Source organism: Lactuca serriola, chromosome 3 (genome assembly GCF_051521515.1).
Source record: "Lactuca serriola cultivar US96UC23 chromosome 3, Lser_US96UC23_V15, whole genome shotgun sequence".
NCBI classification, from domain to species: Eukaryota; Viridiplantae; Streptophyta; class Magnoliopsida; order Asterales; family Asteraceae; genus Lactuca; species Lactuca serriola.
Genome location: NC_136410.1, coordinates 102543728 through 102563958, shown reverse-complemented (window position 1 = coordinate 102563958; position 20231 = coordinate 102543728).

Sequence of the window (20231 nt, the reverse complement as noted above, 5' to 3'; positions counted from 1 at the left end):
TAAAAATTATGTAATTGGTTGATATGATAATGTGAGTTCTTAAAAGTACCTTGTCTCTATTTCTTTTATCAAAAAATGTCTACTAAAGTGAAGATAGTAAATATGAAAAACAAAAAGATGATATATATAACAAATATATAATATCGTTTAAAGTACAATGTTATATGAAAAAATGAGAATGAAAAATTAAGACGCTAAATTTAATAAGCTATAATTACTCAAAATAGAAAATAAAAATCAAAATAAGTTGGAATTAAAAATCAAAATATGGAAAAAAATGATATAAATAGCAAATATATAATATCATTGAAATAATCATCTTTCACGTTGACCTTGTTCTTAAAAATATGCAATTGGTTGATATGATGACGAGAGTTCTTAAAAGTACCTAAAATTCTACTAAAGTGAGGACACTAAATATGAAAAATAAGATGATATATATATATATATATATATATATATATATATATATATATATATATATATATATATATATATATATATATATATAACAAATATATAATATCGTTTAAAGTACAAATTTATAAGAAAAAATAAAAATGAAAAATTAAGACGTTAAATTTACTAAGTTATAATTGGTGAAAATAGAAAAATAAAAACCAAAATAAGTTGGAATTAAAAATCAAAATATGCAAAAAAAATTATATAAATAACAAATATATAATATCGTCGAAAGTATAATGTCATAATAAAAAGTAAAATCAAAATTAAGATGCTCAATATTACAATGATATAATAAATAAGTACGTTATTTTTAATTTAAGTCTCTTATTTTTTAATCATCAAAAACCTAGAAATACCCGTCTGAAATTTATTTAGAAATTAATTTCGGGTTGTCACCGTTTTGGGACTACTTTTTGAATATCTTACCTCATTTAGGATGTAAATGTGTAATACATGATTGATTGTTTAAAAAATATTTGGTTGTTATTTTCTCTTTGCTGCCGAATATTTCTTAAACGGTCAATCATGTAATACACATTTGCATATGGGGTAAGGTATTCAAAAAGTGGGTTTAGAAGCCTATCCTTGTAATTACTCTCCGGTTGTCCGGTTTTCTATTCCATCTGATTGAACGGTTACTCTATCCTTATAAATATTCAATCCTAATTCTAGTTCTTGTAGAGTAAAAAGTAAAACCTAACTTATGTTTCAGTTGCAACATGTCTATTGATAAAACGTGGACTACTATTGAAAACCGTAACTCTACCTTGTTCCAACATTGATTCGAATCTTTTCTCGAGAGGTCCAAACCACACGTCGATAACAAAGGTCAAATCAAATGCCCGTGTAACAAATGTAATGTCAATAAATTTATACTACTAGCTATAATGAAATTCCATATACTTCAATATGGTTTTAGTCCACATTATATTATATGGAAGTATCACGGCGAAAATACAACTCACTCCGTTATAAAGACATGCCACGTAGTAACAATATGGCCGATGTTATTGATGATGTTATGGGGAGTGTGATTGAAAATGATATCAACCGCGGCGAAGGGAACCTAGATACACACAGTAGCGGTGTCGATGATGGATTTCAAAAGCTGTTAGAGGAAGTCCAATTAAAATTATATCCTGGATGTTCGTTTTCGTCCCTTGATTTTTTAGCTAAACCGATGCATATCAAGGTGATCAACAAATGGACTGATAGTTCATTCGATCAGCTTCTTGAGTTGTTGCAAGTGCTTCATCCCAATGGCAGTCACCGTTATAAGCACCGCAACCAACACAGGTACTTGTTAAATTCTTAAAGAATTTGGAAGTTTTGTTATATTGTTAAGAACTTAATATATTTGTAGTAATTTTTGGTAGGTCGGTGGTTTGTTAAATTGTTAAAGACTTAATTGATTTGGTGCTTTGATGGTTTGATAGTTTGTTAAATTTTTAATGACTTAATGTGCTTGTGACTTAATTGTAGGATGTTCATGTGAATGTTTTTCTTCAAAACTCGGCATTTGTGACGGCCATTGGAGACATTATTCGCTCGATTAAAAACCATGTCAACGAGAAAAACAACGATGGAGAAGACGAAGACAAATAGTATTTTTTGTTTTATGATATGGAGTATGTTATTTTGGATTTTGAAGATAGTTTATGTATGATATATATTAAATGTTTGTTTGAGATTTATTAGATATTTTATGGAATTTGGTATGTTTGATGTTTTTATATAATGTGGTATGTATTTATTTATGCATTTTTATTAAAAATGTATTTTATAGGCGTGTGGTCCAAATGGAACCCAGATGCAGACAGTAGCGGTGTCGATGATGGATTTCAAAAGCTGTTAGAGGAAGTCCAACTAAAATTATATCTTGGATGTTCGTTTTTGTCCCTTGACTTTTTAGCAAAACTGATGCATATCAAGGTGATCAACAAATGGACTGATAGTTCATTCGATCAGCATCTTGAGTTGTTGCAAACGGAATTTCCTCAAGGGAACAGGGTCCCCCGTCACATTACGAAGCAAAAAAGACTTTTATAATGATCGGCTTGGTTTATGAGTCGATACACGAATGTAAAAATGATTGCTTTCTTTTCTGGAAAGAACACAAGTTGTTGCAAATGTGTCCAGTTTGTAATGAGAGTCGATGGGTTGATGAAAATACAAAGGGCAAGAAAGTGGCTCATAAGGTTTTACGATACTTTCCCGTAACCCCTAGACTACAACGTTTTTACTGTTCTAGACACTCAGCTAAAGATATGATTTGGCACAGTACCAGACGATCCAAAGATGGTACGATGATTCAACCAGTTGATGGTACTTCATCGAAAAAAATTGAGTGTGTGTACGATATAGAGGCCGCAAAAATTTTGAAAAAATCGTTTTCTTGATTTTGCAGGGGATGTGGATGCAGCAACGGCTTAAGCCCTTACGGGTATGGATCTGCAGCGTTGGAATGCTGCTATTGACCACTTCTTAACAGAAAAACATCAAAAACGATCCGTTGGAAACAAAAAATGTCGGAAGAAGCAAGTAGTTAAGAATCGTGGAGGGACTTGCAGCTATGGTAGTGCTTGTTTTAAGAAAGTAAGTTATGATAATGCTTATTCAGTTATAACATATTTTTTAGTGTTTATTCAACTATGACATATTTTGTAATGTTAAAAAAAATTTGAATAGTCTTGAAGCATTTCATCGTGCGCACGTGAATAAAAAAGGCGAATTTGTTGATCCTTTGGTTGAAGACCAATATGTAAGTTATTATTACTTAAAAATAAAGTAAATTATTGTTTTTTTTGTTTTTTTTAACATATATAAACAATCTTTGTGAAATACAGAAGGCTTTGGCTGCTGAGGTTGCTCTACAGACTCATCACATAGCCGACTCTGGTGGTGATCCAGACAACATTGATTGGATCGCAATATTTGAGAAGGTGTTGGGTACACGAAGGGGGCATGTGAGAGGCATTGGGCCTAAACCTTCTTCAACTGCGGGTACAAGTGCTTCATCCCAATGGCAGTTACAGTCACAAGCACCGCAACCAACACAGGTACTTGTTAAATTCTTAAAGAATTTGGTAGCTTTGTTATATTCTTAAGAACTTAATATATTTGTAGTAACTTTTGGTAGCTCGGTAGTTTGTTAAATTCTTAAGGACTTAATTCATTTGGTGCTTTGATGGTCTGATAGTTTGTTGAATTTTTAATGACTTATTGTGATTGTGACTTAATTGTAGGATATGGATGTGAATGCTTTTTTATTGTTTGCTGCAAGTATCTCAAACCATTATAAAAAATGGTTAGATCCTAACAGGTATATTTGAAGAGGCTTTCAAAATTGAGAACCTACTTAAAGAGTACAAATGCAGATTTGGAACGCATGACCCTTTATATCATATCAGGTTAATCTATTTGAAGCACTTGACCCTTTATACACTTGTTTTCCACTTGCTTATAGCCTTAAACCACAAGACAAAGTGCTGGAGTTTAAGTAAGTGTAAACTTGTTCTGGTGAGATTTTACGAGACATTTCTGGAGATTCTGTTGTCACACATACTGAAGATGAGATCCTTCAAGCTACCATTGTTGCTTTAACTGCATTTTTTAGGTCTTTTTTCTATAATCTAATTATTGATAAAGTTACCTTGATTTGATATTTACATTTTAAATTTGCTACAAATGAGGGGGTAAAATTGGGAAAAGAGCAGTTGAACATAATTACGCCTCTATTACAACTATACTTAATCTTCATTTAGTGATTTTCTTTCACTTTTTTGGGTTTATTATATCATTTAATAGATACTTTTTCAGGTATCTGGCTCTTAAAAACACAATTACAACTTCAAACTCCTCAAAACACTCGCGCATATACTGGCTTAGCTGGTATGCTTCCATTCCTTCTGTTAATAACTAAAAAGATGAAATTACCCTTAGTCCTCCATCTCACCATGTGTTTTTTGATCCAAATGACCTCGTTTACATCATCGTAAGATTCATGAACTTATACCCTTACGGCCATATCTAATTCTAATTGTTTTGAATGCAGCAAAGATGGCTACTGTGAATGAATGCAACAAAATTGCAGTGTTGCAAAATCAACTGGAAATGTAAGTGAAAGAAAAATCTTCTTTGGAAAGAGAACTAGTTAGAATGGCTGACTTGAGAAACGAAAATTCTTATTTGAAGGTAAGTAGATGAATTATTTTGAATATATAAATATGGAACTTCAAGCTACTTATTTCATTTCTCAATGTAGAGCTCACTGAGTACATTGGAAGAAAAGAACTCGACACTGCAAAGTCAACTTACTGAGGCTAAAGAATATGCATCCAGTACCCTTAATAAGTTGAGGGAGGTTGAGAAAACATCTGCACTACTCCAACAAAAGTTAAAAAGGTATTGTTATATTTAGTAGTTTTTGTTTTTATATATTATATGCTTCTATTTTATAGTTGGTTTTATTTTGTAGCTTTGATAACAAGTTTGGAGAAAGAGAACCATGTTTTAAGACAGAAGACATTAAGTATCACTTCAAGAGGGAACTGGCAAAGCAACACCAAGCCGTATCTTGAGGTATATTAATAGTTTTTATTTTTATTTTTAATCACATTCAGTCTGAATAAAACACATAATCTGAAAAAAAAAAAAAAAAAGAATGTGAAAGTGAATTTTTAGGTAATTTTTATAATAAAAAGTTTTTTACTATAAAAAGAAATAAAGGGTAGTTTTGTCAATTGTCATGTTGTTTATTAAATTTAATCAACTTATTATTATTATTATTATCATTCTTTTTAACCTTAAATTTAATACCTTTTTTTAATTAGGTAATGTCTGGTGTATTGCATCTTCTTAAAATGCAAATCCCTCCATATGTTTATGTGGATCTTTTTCAAATAATCTTTAATCAATTTCGACGTACTTCAGGTAAAAATTTTATACTTTTTTTTTTCTTATTCTAATCAGACGAAATTTTTTAAAAAGGGAATTGTTTGCTAGTTTTGTAATTTTATAAAAACTTAAATTACAGAGACAAAATACGCAAAATGGTCTCTTAGAGTTACTAGTGTTCATGGAGAAAAAGCTCTGATTCCATTTATTGAATCAGTTGAGGTATGATTTGCTTCCATTTGTAGTATTACACTTTTAATTTTTTCTTTTTATTTAAAAGATAAACTCAATTATACGCCAATTCTACATTAACAAGTATTTGTAGCATGTGATCATGTTAGTAAGTGATATGTTTTTTCGATTTTAATAACTGAAGTTTCTAACTTTTTTGAATTTTTTTTGCAGGTCTTGGTGTGATTGACAATGAGATGCAAACAACACCATGGGCACCGATTCTTGAAAAAGTAGTTCAAATTCAAGAATCACAGTAGTTATGTGTGGTGAAGGATCTTTCTGGTGATGATATTGTGATGCGATTGATCATAAAGAACGTAAATTATTTGATTGGCATGATGAACAAAGGGGTGCTAAGCTTCCCAATATCTTCGTGGGTCCTAGGTGCGTGGCCCACCGTCAAGAAAGGTCCAAATGGTACATGTTATTGCCTCGTGCTAACCAAGTCCCTTGAATGGACTCTAAACTGGTGCATATTGCATTGCATGTTTGATAGGTATGTGATGTCTCTCCCTCTCTCTCTTAAATTACTTATGTTTGATAGGATTGGTTTGTTCTTTCTTCATTAAGTCAAAAAGAAACGGACATATATTGCATACCAAATTAAGTTCTGTATTGGTAAAGTGTCTGAATGAAACTAAATGACCATTTTACCCTAACATTTAAACAAACAGTACTTGAACTATTCATCAATAATGTCAAATGCTAATGTAATTTATTATTATTATTATTTTGATTACATATTGCAGCTTATTAAGTTGAACATCTAGGTGGCGAAATAATATCACATTCTGTTCTTCTTTGTGCCTTTGAAGGGGTATGATTCTCATCTCATCTTCATCTTTATCTTCGTCTATGAGGGCAAATTTGTAAAAAGTGTTTAGTGTTTAATTACAGATACCTTACTTGCTGTGTGCACTTGGGGATGGACATCTTTTGAACTTTTTACTCAACACAAGCACAGGGAAATTAACAGACCGGAAAAAAGTGTCACTTGGGAAAAAATTAAGAATGTTGAGGGTATATTTTTTATATTTCTTGTATCTAATTAGTTTGTAATTTTTTGTTACAACTATTGATTTGTTTTATCTTTCCATGGACGATTATTTGTATGACATTAAATTTTATGCAACGGATTGTATTTTTTGTGTATGATATTTTATTTTCTATTATGAGACATTAAATTCAAATTTAATTTGAAAATTAGTAAATCTATAAATAATATTTTTTTTTAAACATTTAAAATTATGATACGTAAAAATGTGTGTCATCTTCATTTATGACATGGCCTTTATTGACAGGACCTTAATGATACGCAATGCAAGTCGTAAATGTGTGGCGTAAGGTTACGACACGCAAATGCGTGTCATCTTCCTTTATGACATGGCCTTCCTTGATACGCAATGCGTGTCGTAAACGCGCGTCGTAAATGCGTGTCATAATTGCGCATCATAAATAGACGACGCGCAAAAGCGTGTCGTCTCTCGTTATGACAGGGCCTTTCTTGACATGCATTTGCGCGTCGTCTGAGCGTTTTACGACACGCATTGCGCGTCGTAAAAGGGTGTTTTTATAGTAGTGTCAAATAGCATTAATCTGTATTTGGAACTAAGCTTATGTGTTCAGATTATGTGGGGAGTTGTGGATTAATGTATTATACATTATGTACATAGTTCATATTTTCAATATTTGATTCATCACTTGATTAGTTGATTACTTGACTATAATCACTTCATAACTTCAATTTTACTTAATTCCACTCGTTTGATCCACTGTAAGATTACTCCATGATAAGGATATAATGTTTTCTATTGTGGATATATATTGTTGTATAAAAACAGTGTGTATTACAGTTTACTAAAGTCGAGATTATACAGTCACCAACAAGTGTGCTGGATGGATTGTTTTTGGCATGTCTTCACCGAGTATATTTTTATTTTAAGCACAATGGAATTACGGCTAAATGAAATTCATCAGGGACTTTATGGTGAATAAAATGCAACCTTGTTATGTAATCGGAGTGAAACGGTCATTTTTCGTACAACCCTATATACATGTTATTCAACAAAAAACAAAATAAAATGATAAAATTGTCATTTTTAGCATAAAACACAGTCAATCGGATGCATAATCAAACATCATGGTCTCATTCAGAGGCAGATGTAGTCAGAGCTTCTTCAGGCTCTAACTTAATTAGATCTTTTACTCGGTCAACAACTATCAAACAACCCCTAAAAATCACATGATTGATTTAAAAAAAAAGGTACTTAAGTTGGTTTGTAAAAATATAAAAAGGAGAATCATTTATGTACCCACCAAAAGTGCATAATGTACACCTCCTTCTGAGTTTAATAGTGTTTGTGTACCCATATAATTTGACAATTTATGCGTGTGAAAGGCTACATATAGTAACACCCTATAAAAAGGATTGGGTGTGGCTAGGTGGCCCATTCCATGTTTTAGTATCATAAAAAAGTCATAAATGAAAGAAAATTAAATAAGGAAGCTATATTATTTAATTTCTGAACAAAGAGGAAAATCACAACAAAAAAATAAAATACCATAGAAAGTAGTGAAAAATAAAAAAGCAGAATGAAACCCACAATTTGCTCCAAACCACATGAATGGTTTGAGTTGTTTTTTTATATCATTCTACTTTTATAACAAATGACATGAATCAGTTTCATACATATGCAACAAAAAAATAATATTTTTCAATTATAACTTTAAGTTTTGTAACATTTCAAAAATCATAAAAATTTAAAATTTTCAAAAACAACCATTAACCACATGAATGAAAGAAAATTAAATAAGGAAGCTATATTATTTAATTTCTGAACAAAGAGGAAAATCACAACAAAAAAATAAAATACCATAGAAAGTAGTGAAAAATAAAAAAGCAGAATGAAACCCACAATTTGCTCCAAACCACATGAATGGTTTGAGTTGTTTTTTTATATCATTCTACTTTTATAACAAATGACATGAATCAGTTTCATACATATGCAACAAAAAAATAATATTTTTCAATTATAACTTTAAGTTTTGTAACATTTCAAAAATCATAAAAATTTAAAATTTTCAAAAACAACCATTAACCATGATTGTGTACAAAAAGAACCATTCTTTAAAAAGTAAAGTAATATCAGAGTGTCCCAAAAATTAATATAATGGAAATAGGAAGATGTGCACGATCAAGCCTTCACATTCTCACGATCCACAGAAGTACCTAGAACAATAAACTAAACTATAATCCAAAGCTTAGTGAGTTCCCCTAAAGTACCATCACACACCTTAACAAACACATCATGCAAAAATGAGCATTAAGCCTGACTGGACCGCCTCGTAGAGCCGACAACCTATCTGGACCGCTCTACAACCACAATATGTCGACATATGTAACAGACAAACATAAACACAGAACCAGCAGTTACAGATAACCATATAGATATACTAATCAATTATATATACTAGCATAAAACTTTACTATAAACAAGATACATAATTTAGTGGGCCAACATAGGTGCCTTTGACCCATGAGTACATGGAGGAAAACTCACATCTCAGTCCGAACTAAACCTAAATAAATCCCTGCTCCGAAAACCGGCTCTACCCGACGCCTATTATTCAAAATATTTCCTAATTTAAAATTAATATCAAATTACCCGAAATGCCCTTTCATCAAAATTGGTCAAGCTCTACAAACGAGCCGAGTACACAGGACGTACTCAGATGTACGCGGGGCATAATCAATCACTGACCAAATTAGGAGATTTGACCATGTACGTGCGTTGTACCACCTAGTAGGCCCATCGTATGTAGTTGGATGCCTTCCCAACTCATTAAGTTCTTAATACTTTAGCCCTTACGTCCAAATTAAAAATCCATGCCCCAAATGTTGTCTTTGACCATAAAGTTTTCAACTTTATGGTATTGCATGCCATTAAGTCAGATTTGAAGCCGGTTAAAACCAATTTTAGTGGGTTTTAAACGGATTTCAGGGCGGATTTGGATCCGGTTTAAGCGAATCTAGTTTACGATCCGGTATCAAATCCGATTTAGAATATAGGATTACGATCCGATTGAAAATCCGGTTTTAAATCCGATCCGATCCGATCCAGTTTGGTCAAAACCAGTTTTTGTGTGCATCTCTACTCTACACTAAGGGATAATTCCCCTTCTTCCTTCCTTCTTCAAGAACACCAAAACACACATACAAAGCTAAAAAAATGGCTTCAAAGGTACTAGGGTTTGCTAAAGAGTCGAAATGAGGATGGTGGTTGATGAGGGAGTGAACATTGGGGAGATAATGATGAATATAAAGGGTACAAACCCTAAAAATTAGGGTTTGAGGATCATGCACATAACCTCAGGCCAAAAATTACAAAAATGACACTGTAGGCCATGTTGCAACTTTTCTCATATATAAGGGCTAAACTACAATAAATCTTCATACTTAGGGTTTAAATTTGAAATACCCCATCATCGGAATGTTACAAGTAGACACATTTGTCATTATAAATCCTGAAAACTTAATTTGAATTAATCAATCATATGAACTAGTAACATCATGCTAGCTGGTTATTATCGTTGAAGTTTGCTACTTAGACATCACGTTTCTTATTCTAATTAATTTGTTTTATGCATGCATGTAAATTTCGAAATGGAAATTTTACATGATTTAATGAAGGCGTGAAATCCCAAATATAACTTAACAAAAACTACTTAGTATTCTTGGAAAGAGAACATACAACTAATGTGTTTAAGTTAATTTATTAAATCTTTTTTACGATTAAAAGATATATAATTAGAAGTCATACATAATGATAATGGCTTCTTGCGAATCTTCCTCATGGAATGAACCGGCCAAAATAAATCATAAACCAACTCGTTATGTGAAAGAAGTCATGGTATTATATATCGTTGCTCTCAAAAAATATAAATAAATGCTATTTAAGGGTGTCCACATGCATACCCGAGATTAATTCATCGTGTTGAAATTATGCATTTGGGGTTTTGTTGCAAGTTGGGTTAAAATCATATGAACCTTGAACTACAAACAATCTGAAAGCCCTATAAAGTTGGAGGCTTGAAACCTTGGAGTTGGAGGACAAAGTTGGAGGCTTGAAACCTTGGAGTTGGAGGACAACCAGTATATACATTAAAACTCTATTTTTATATTACACTTTACTATATGTTTATGAATTGTTTCATTCAAGGCTGTCAAGATCGAGATCATAGGTACAATCGTTTTTGGGTTTGTATTTATGATCGGGATTGGGATACTAAGATCCTACAAAATAAAACATAATTTTAATGTATAATTTTAAAACATGAAAAATATTTAAAATATTCAATTTTTCGTTCTAATGTAATAAAAACTTCAAAATATTAGTCATCAGTCACAACGCAAAATGATAGACGATAAATTGGAAAAGGGTAAAAAGATATAACATGGTAAAAAAAATTCATTTGCAAAAAAAAAATTCAACAAAAAAATTCAAGGTAAGGTAGAATCGGATCGTACGATCCTACCTACGATCCTGTCTCAAATACGATTCATTTACAATCCAACTAGTTTTTCATACCTGGGATCGTAACATCGTACGATCCTACGATCATGATCGTGATTTTGATAACCATGGTTTAATGTTAAAAGTAATACGGTTATAAATAGAAAAAAAAATGAGTTTGATTAAATGGTTATAGTGTAAAATATAAGGTCTTAATGGAGTAAATCAACATTTTCTGATTAAAATATAGCACTGTATGATCTTGAAAATTTTACAAATTTAGTGTGCTTGATCTTACCTCGATAGCTTTTCATGGCTAATTCCAGTCACATTGGGCAAACTTTCAAGGAATGTAAAATGTCATTCCTAGGTTTATGCTGTGAACCAAGGAATGTAAAATGCCATTCCATTACTACCAAAAAATGTTGTTTCTCTTTGGTTTATGATACAAGAAAGGATGGAGAAGGAATGCCATTCCTTAAAAGAAAATGGTCCGTTACTATTCTTACTCCCTTGATCTGGTTACTAGTTATTATGTTAATATAAAGACCATTATTTCAATAAAAATAAAAATTATAATAATAAGCAACTACAAATTAGCTTTGCATTTAATCTTTTCTTTATTTTCTCTTTATAGTCTTTATTGCGTCTATTATATTTAGTCTAATTGATCATCGATTCATAGGCATAAACCACATGAAGTGAAGGTTCAACGATACAAGGTTCAACTTATTTTTTTTTATATGTACACTTATATTTATAATCTCTAGAGTTAGCTCTTGATATGTTATTTCTCTTTCTATTATGGATATTTGCTCCTAGGGATTTAGAAAGAAGACTTGTGGAAGCTAAGATGGAAATAGCACTAGCAAATGAGTTGAATGATATCAAAAACTTTGTTTATTTGTTTATTTATTTATCTATTTTTTTTTGTTATAATTATTTCTACGATAGTGCAGATGGTTTCATAGCAGGAGGTACAACTAGAATTGTTGAAAAAACTTTATAACAAATTGATACAATGAAGACAAGATTGCAGGTATGAGTGATTAAGTGTTTGTTGCATGATAAAGAAGGTGAAATTACTCATTCACAACAAAATTATATTTGAATTCTGTCATTATGTTCGAACATACAAAAAAAAAACATTTTAAAATGATATGTTGACTGTAGGCAGCAGTGAAATAATCAATGGATACTTTTTTCTTTTTTGTAGACCAATTGGTTTTAAAACCTAAAGCTTACTATCATTAATGTCTTGAAAGCTGATTTTGATTATTAACATTAATTTGCTAAACATAATCTTCTTTTTGTTTTCGAAAACATGTAAAACAGAAACAAAATGACAAATGTGAAAATTAACCCTAAACCTTATTATCAAAAAACTCAATTCTTCACCAACCATTTCTTGATCATACAATTTGGATGTTACCAATGTCCACCATGCCAGTGCTCCGATAAACTCACTCCCATGTAATACTCTTCTTGACAAATCAGACATATTTCTCCATCTCCTTCACCTCCTTCGTGTTGTTGTTCTTCTTCTTCTTCTTATTTGTAATCCTCGTCTTTTTTTGTTGCTACTACTTTTTCTGATTCATCATCATCATCATCATCATCTTGTTCTTGTTGTTGACGAGGCTCTAAACTTGGCAATAATCTCCATATATAGGCTGTCGATCATCGATCACTTGTGCTCCATCCACAAATCATTGCTTACTGATCTGGACACTCTTCTATAATCTTGACCGGAATTAATTAACCTCATGAAAGAGCTGTGGACCTGCAGATTGGACACAAGTTTTTCTGCACCAACCATTTCTTGATGCATTTTTCATGATACACATGTCCGCATTTGAGTGTTCCTATCGTTAGACCCGCTTCATATTCTTCTTGACAAACCACACAAATCTCTCCTTCTCCTTCTTTTGATCCATCGTCTTTATTCTTTCCTATAATCGTGACTGGAAGTTCAGATATCTTTTTAAGATACCTCGAGTACTTGTCATACTCAACTACAATCTCTGCAATCTCCATAGTCTCTTCATCATCGAACTCTTGTGATCCATCCACGAATCTAGCAGTGGCAATGGATCCACGATTCATTGTCACTTCCATCCAGAAAGTTGAATAAGCAGGTTCATGGTCAATCAACAAGCACCACAAATCTTCATCACCCTCTTCGATCTTTAGTGCCTGAATTGGAGAGAGGTTGACGCGGATTAGTTGATCGAGATGCAGATGCTCACCTGGCTGTGCGTTGATCATGAACAAGCACCGGGAATCTGCGTCTATCAACCCGTATGAACGCATAGATGTAGCCATAATACGTTTCTCAATTTCTTCTTGATGAACAAATGCTTTTAAAAATTCTCTGATTTATTGAAGCAGAAACTCTGAAGTATGAAATTTAACTTGAATTAATCGATCATATGATCAGGTAACATCATGCGAACTGGTTATTTATAGTTGAAGTTTGCTACTTGCACCGCAAGTTTCTTATTTTAATTAATTAGTTTTATGCATGCGTATAAATTTCGAAATGGAAACCTTATATGAACTGAAGGCATGAAATCTCAAAATATAAGTTAACAGAAACTACTTTGAGTAGTTTTGGAAAGATAACATACAACTAACGTGTTTAATTAAGGGAATTTTTTAAATCTTTGTTACGATTGAAAATTATATAATTAGTAGTTATTCATAATGAATGAACCGGCTAAAATCAAACATAAACCAACTCGTTATGTCAAAGGAGTCATGATATTATATATTGGTTGCTCTCAGAAGATATACATAAATGTTTTTTAAGGGTGTCCACATTTAACATCGAGATTAATTCATCCTTTTTTTTTTTTTGGAAAGTTGATTAAATAGAAACACTGAGATTAATGCATTAAACCTACATGCAACCGAGAGTTTAATTCATTGTTTATATGGAACGTTGATTTGTTAGAAACATTATATCAAGGCGTTAGGCAAGGAACAAATTACCGAGTTTATAGCAAGAACTCATTTTTTATTTATTAGTGAAGCTTCAATGATACATACCCATTAATAGCACGTAAATTATGTCACTAAATTTCTTTTTTCTAGTAGTGGGACTATCTCTCAACACCACTTGTGTCGACTACTACCGGAAAATAGGTTTTTAGTGACACATCAACTATGACACATATACGTACAACAAGAAATAAGTCGTTTAGGGACGACGGCTTTTGAGACGACGCCAGCCTTTAGCGGCGACACACAATTATTTTGTCGCTAAAGGACTATGTGGTCTCTATTTCCGTCGTCGCTAAAGGGGGTCGACCGGTGATCCATTTGTGCCACACACCTTTTAATCGTCATCGTAGGTTGTCACAGTGATCCATTGGTTAGGGTTTCGTCTGGTGTCAAGTAATAACGGCGACGCTAATTGCAACGACCTATCACCGCTGTTGTTATTGATCTGCGTGACTTTAATCTTGACCCTTCAATTTTTTTTAGATCGGACGGCTAATAGACACCAAATAATGGCACGTGTTTTTCCCTCGAACGTGTCGCCACTAATGCTTCGGCGTCGCCGTTAAAGGTATCATGTCGTTTTGACCGCCCCTTCGTCCCAGACAACTCATTTTCTGCCTAACACCCCTCCTCTCGCAAACTCCAGCGATCATCGTTTTCTGTTGCAGTTTATCGTCATTTTCCGGCGTTCTTCACCAACCCAAACCACCACTCCTTCTAGGCTTTCATTTTCCGTCAATTTCTAGCAAATTCCGGCAATATCCGGCCATTTTCGGCGAATTCTAAGTTCTCCGGCGACATTAAAACTCCGGTAAGGTGCCTTTTCCTCTACCCTTTTATCTTTTTCTTGTTTTCTAACCTATATTTCACCTTAATTTCATTTTGTTTGTGATTTATGTAAAATCCGGTGGTGCTCTCGCAAATTTCCGACAGCTACAAGACTTTTCGGGCGATTTTCTGTTTTCTGGCAACTACAGGTTCTACTTGTTCCTTTTTTTTTCTGTTGATAATACCTCAAAACAAAACGCATGTTCAGCTTATTTTAGTGTATTGCTACCACATTTTGGTGGTGTCATATTGAAAAGCCTAATTAAGCTTACATCTTAATATACTTCTTAATCTAATTAATTGGTTGCATTTCTTTGAAACTAAGCACTGTTTGTGTGTGTCTATATATATATATATATATATATATATATATATATATATATATATATATATATATATATATATATATATATTGGCTGCTTAACATCAGTCTTGTCATATATGTGTATATATGTGTATGTGTATGTATGAAAGAATTATATATGAAAATGTATGTATAAATGTATTTGTATGTGAAATGTATGTGTAAGTGTAACATCAGTCTTGTCATATATGTGTATATATGTGTATGTGTATGTATGAAAAAATTATATATGAAAATGTATGTATAAATGTATTTGTATGTGAAATGTATGTGTAAGTGTATTTGTATGAAAAAATGTATGTGAAAAATATACGTATATGAATTGTAGGCATTTTTATGTGAAAATATAGATATTTATATGAAATGTATGAAAATTGTATGTGAAAATATTGGCATTTTTATATGAAATGTATGAAAAATATATGTGAAAATGTAAATATTATTAGGCTACCACGGGCTAACTTTAGACTTATGAAGTATTTATTAATATTAACTTCTATATTAATATGTATGATGGGTAACAATTTTGAAGATGTTATCTTCGGTAAACAAATATAAACTTTTAATTTACTGAAAACTTTTTTTAAAATCATCAAATAAATTATATTTTTAAAAATTTAATAACATATAATGTTATAGTATTCATAAAGAAATAATAATAGCTTACTATTTTAAATAAAACAAATTAAAAATAAAATAAAAAACGTATGTAATAACTAAGAGACACTAAAAATGAAAAACGTTATATCTTAAAAATATGTAATTGGTTGATATGATGATGTGATTTCTTAAAAGTAACTCGTCTTTATTTCTTTTATCAAAAAAATTCTACTAATGTGACAACACTGAATATGAAAAAAAAAAAAACAAAGATGATATATATAACAAATATATAATATCGTTTAAAGTACAATGTTATAAGAAAAAATAAAAATGAAAAATTAAGACGTTAAATTTACTAAGTTATAACAATTCAAAATAGAAAAATAAAAACCAAAATAAGTTGGAATTAAAAATCAAAATATGGAAAAAAATGATATAAATAACAAATATATAATATCGTCGAAAGTATAATGTTATAATTAAAAATAAAAATCAAAATTAAGACGCTTAATTACAATGATATAATAAACAAGTAAGTTATTTTTAATTTAAGTCTCTTTTTTTTAAATCATCAGAAACCTAGAAATACCCGTTCGAAATTGATTTAGAATTTAATTTCGGGTTGTCCCCGTTTTGGGACTGTTTTTTGAATATCTTACCTTATTTAGGATGTAAATGTGTATTACATGATTGATTGTTTAAGAAATATTCAGTTGCTATTTTCTCTTTGCTCCTCGGTATATAATTTTATATATACTTAGGAGCTAAGGGGAAATGTTGCCAACTTTTCTTAAACGGTCAATCATGTAATACACATTTGCATATGGGGTAAGGTATTCAAAAAGTGGGTTTAGAAGCCTATCCTTGTAATTACTCTCCGGTTGTCCGGTTTTCTATTCCATCTGATTGAACGGTTACTCTATCCTTATAAATATTCAATCCTAATTCTAGTTCTTGTAGAGTAAAAAGTAAAGCCTAACTTATGTTTCAGTTGCAACATGTCTATTTATAAAACGTGGACTACTATTGAAAATCGTAACTCTACCTTGTTCCAACAATGATTCGAATCTTTTCTCGAGAGGTCCAAACCACACGTCGATAACAAAGGTCAAATCAAATGTCCGTATAACAAATGTAATGTCAATAAATTTATACTACTAGCCATAATGAAATTCCATATACTTCAACATGGTTTTAGTCCACATTATATTATATGGAAGTATCACGGCGAAAATACAACTCATTCCGTTATCGAAGACATGCCACGTAGTAACGAGATGGCCGATGTTATTGATGATGTTATGGGGAGTGTGATTGAAAATGATATCAACCGCGGCGAAGGGAACCCAGATGCAGACGGTAGCGGTGTCGATGATGGATTTCAAAAGCTGTTAGAGGAAGTCCAATTAAAATTATATCCTGGATGTTCGTTTTCGTCCCTTGACTTTTTAGCTAAACTGATGCATATCAAGGTGATCAACAAATGGACTGATAGTTCATTCGATCAGCTTCTTGAGTTGTTGCAAGTGCTTTATCCCAATGAGAGTCACAGTTACAAGCACTACAATAAATCTTCATACTTAGGGTTTAAATTTGAAATACCCCATCATCGGAATGTTACAAGTAGACACATTTGTCATTATAAATCCTGAAAACTTAATTTGAATTAATCAATCATATGAACTAGTAACATCATGCTAGCTGGTTATTATCGTTGAAGTTTGCTACTTAGACATCACGTTTCTTATTCTAATTAATTTGTTTTATGCATGCATGTAAATTTCGAAATGGAAATTTTACATGATTTAATGAAGGCGTGAAATCCCAAATATAACTTAACAAAAACTACTTAGTATTCTTGGAAAGAGAACATACAACTAATGTGTTTAAGTTAATTTATTAAATCTTTTTTACGATTAAAAGATATATAATTAGAAGTCATACATAATGATAATGGCTTCTTGCGAATCTTCCTCATGGAATGAACCGGCCAAAATAAATCATAAACCAACTCGTTATGTGAAAGAAGTCATGGTATTATATATCGTTGCTCTAAAAAAATATAAATAAATGCTATTTAAGGGTGTCCACATGCATACCCGAGATTAATTCATCGTGTTGAAATTATGCATTTGGGGTTTTGTTGCAAGTTGGGTTAAAATCATATGAACCTTGAACTACAAACAATCTGAAAGCCCTATAAAGTTAGAGGCTTGAAACCTTGGAGTTGGAGGACAAAGTTGGAGGCTTGAAACCTTGGAGTTGGAGGACAACCAGTATATACATTAAAACTCTATTTTTATATTATACTTTACTATATGTTTATGAATTGTTTCATTCAAGGCTGTCAAGATCGAGATCATAGGTACAATCGTTTTTGGGTTTGTACTTATGATCGGGATTGGGATACTAAGATCCTACAAAATAAAACATAATTTTAATGTATAATTTTAAAACATGAAAAATATTTAAAATATTCAATTTTTTGTTCTAATGTAATAAAAACTTCAAAATATTAGTCATCAGTCACAACGCAAAATGATAGACGATAAATTGGAAAAGGGTAAAAAGATATAACGTGGTAAAAAAAATTCATTTGCAAAAAAAAAATTCAAAAAAAAAAATTCAAGGTAAGGTAGAATCGGATCGTACGATCCTACCTACGATCCTGTCTCAAATACGATTCATTTACAATCCAACTAGTTTTTCATACCTGGGATCGTAACATCGTACGATCCTACGATCATGATCGTGATTTTGATAACCATGGTTTAATGTTAAAAGTAATACGGTTATAAATAGAAAAAAAAATGAGTTTGATTAAATGGTTATAGTGTAAAATATAAGGTCTTAATGGAGTAAATCAACATTTTCTGATTAAAATATAGCACTGTATGATCTTGAAAATTTTACAAATTTAGTGTGCTTGATCTTACCTCGATAGCTTTTCATGGCTAATTCCAGTCACATTGGGCAAACTTTCAAGGAATGTAAAATGTCATTCCTAGGTTTATGCTGTGAACCAAGGAATGTAAAATGCCATTCCATTACTACCAAAAAATGTTGTTTCTCTTTGGTTTATGATACAAGAAAGGATGGAGAAGGAATGCCATTCCTTAAAAGAAAATGGTCCATTACTATTCTTACTCCCTTGATCTGGTTACTAGTTATTATGTTAATATAAAGACCATTATTTCAATAAAAATAAAAATTATAATAATAAGCAACTACAAATTAGCTTTGCATTTAATCTTTTCTTTATTTTCTCTTTATAGTCTTTATTGTGTCTATTATATTTAGTCTAATTGATCATCGATTCATAGGCATAAACCACATGAAGTGAAGGTTCAACGATACAAGGTTCAACTTATTTTTTTTTATATGTACACTTATATTTATAATCTCTAGAGTTAGCTCTTGATATGTTATTTCTCTTTCTATTATGGATATTTGCTCCTAGGGATTTAGAAAGAAGACTTGTGGAAGCTAAGATGGAAATAGCACTAGCAAATGAGTTGAATGATATCAAAAACTTTGTTTATTTGTTTATTTATTTATCTATTTTTTTTGTTATAATTATTTCTACGATAGTGCAGATGGTTTCATAGCAGGAGGTACAACTAGAATTGTTGAAAAAACTTTATAACAAATTGATACAATGAAGACAAGATTGCAGGTATGAGTGATTAAGTGTTTGTTGCATGATAAAGAAGGTGAAATTACTCATTCACAACAAAATTATATTTGAATTCTGTCATTATGTTCGAACATACAAAAAAAAAACATTTTAAAATGATATGTTGACTGTAGGCAGCAGTGAAATAATCAATGGATACTTTTTTCTTTTTTGTAGACCAATTGGTTTTAAAACCTAAAGCTTACTATCATTAATGTCTTGAAAGCTGATTTTGATTATTAACATTAATTTGCTAAACATAATCTTCTTTTTGTTTTTGAAAACATGTAAAACAGAAACAAAATGACAAATGTGAAAATTAACCCTAAACCTTATTATCAAAAAACTCAATTCTTCACCAACCATTTCTTGATCATACAATTTGGATGTTACCAATGTCCACCATGCCAGTGCTCCGATAAACTCACTCCCATGTAATACTCTTCTTGACAAATCAGACATATTTCTCCATCTCCTTCACCTCCTTCGTGTTGTTGTTCTTCTTCTTCTTATTATTTGTAATCCTCGTCTTTTTTTGTTGCTACTACTTTTTCTGATTCATCATCATCATCATCATCATCTTGTTCTTGTTGTTGACGAGGCTCTAAACTTGGCAATAATCTCCATATATAGGCTGTCGATCATC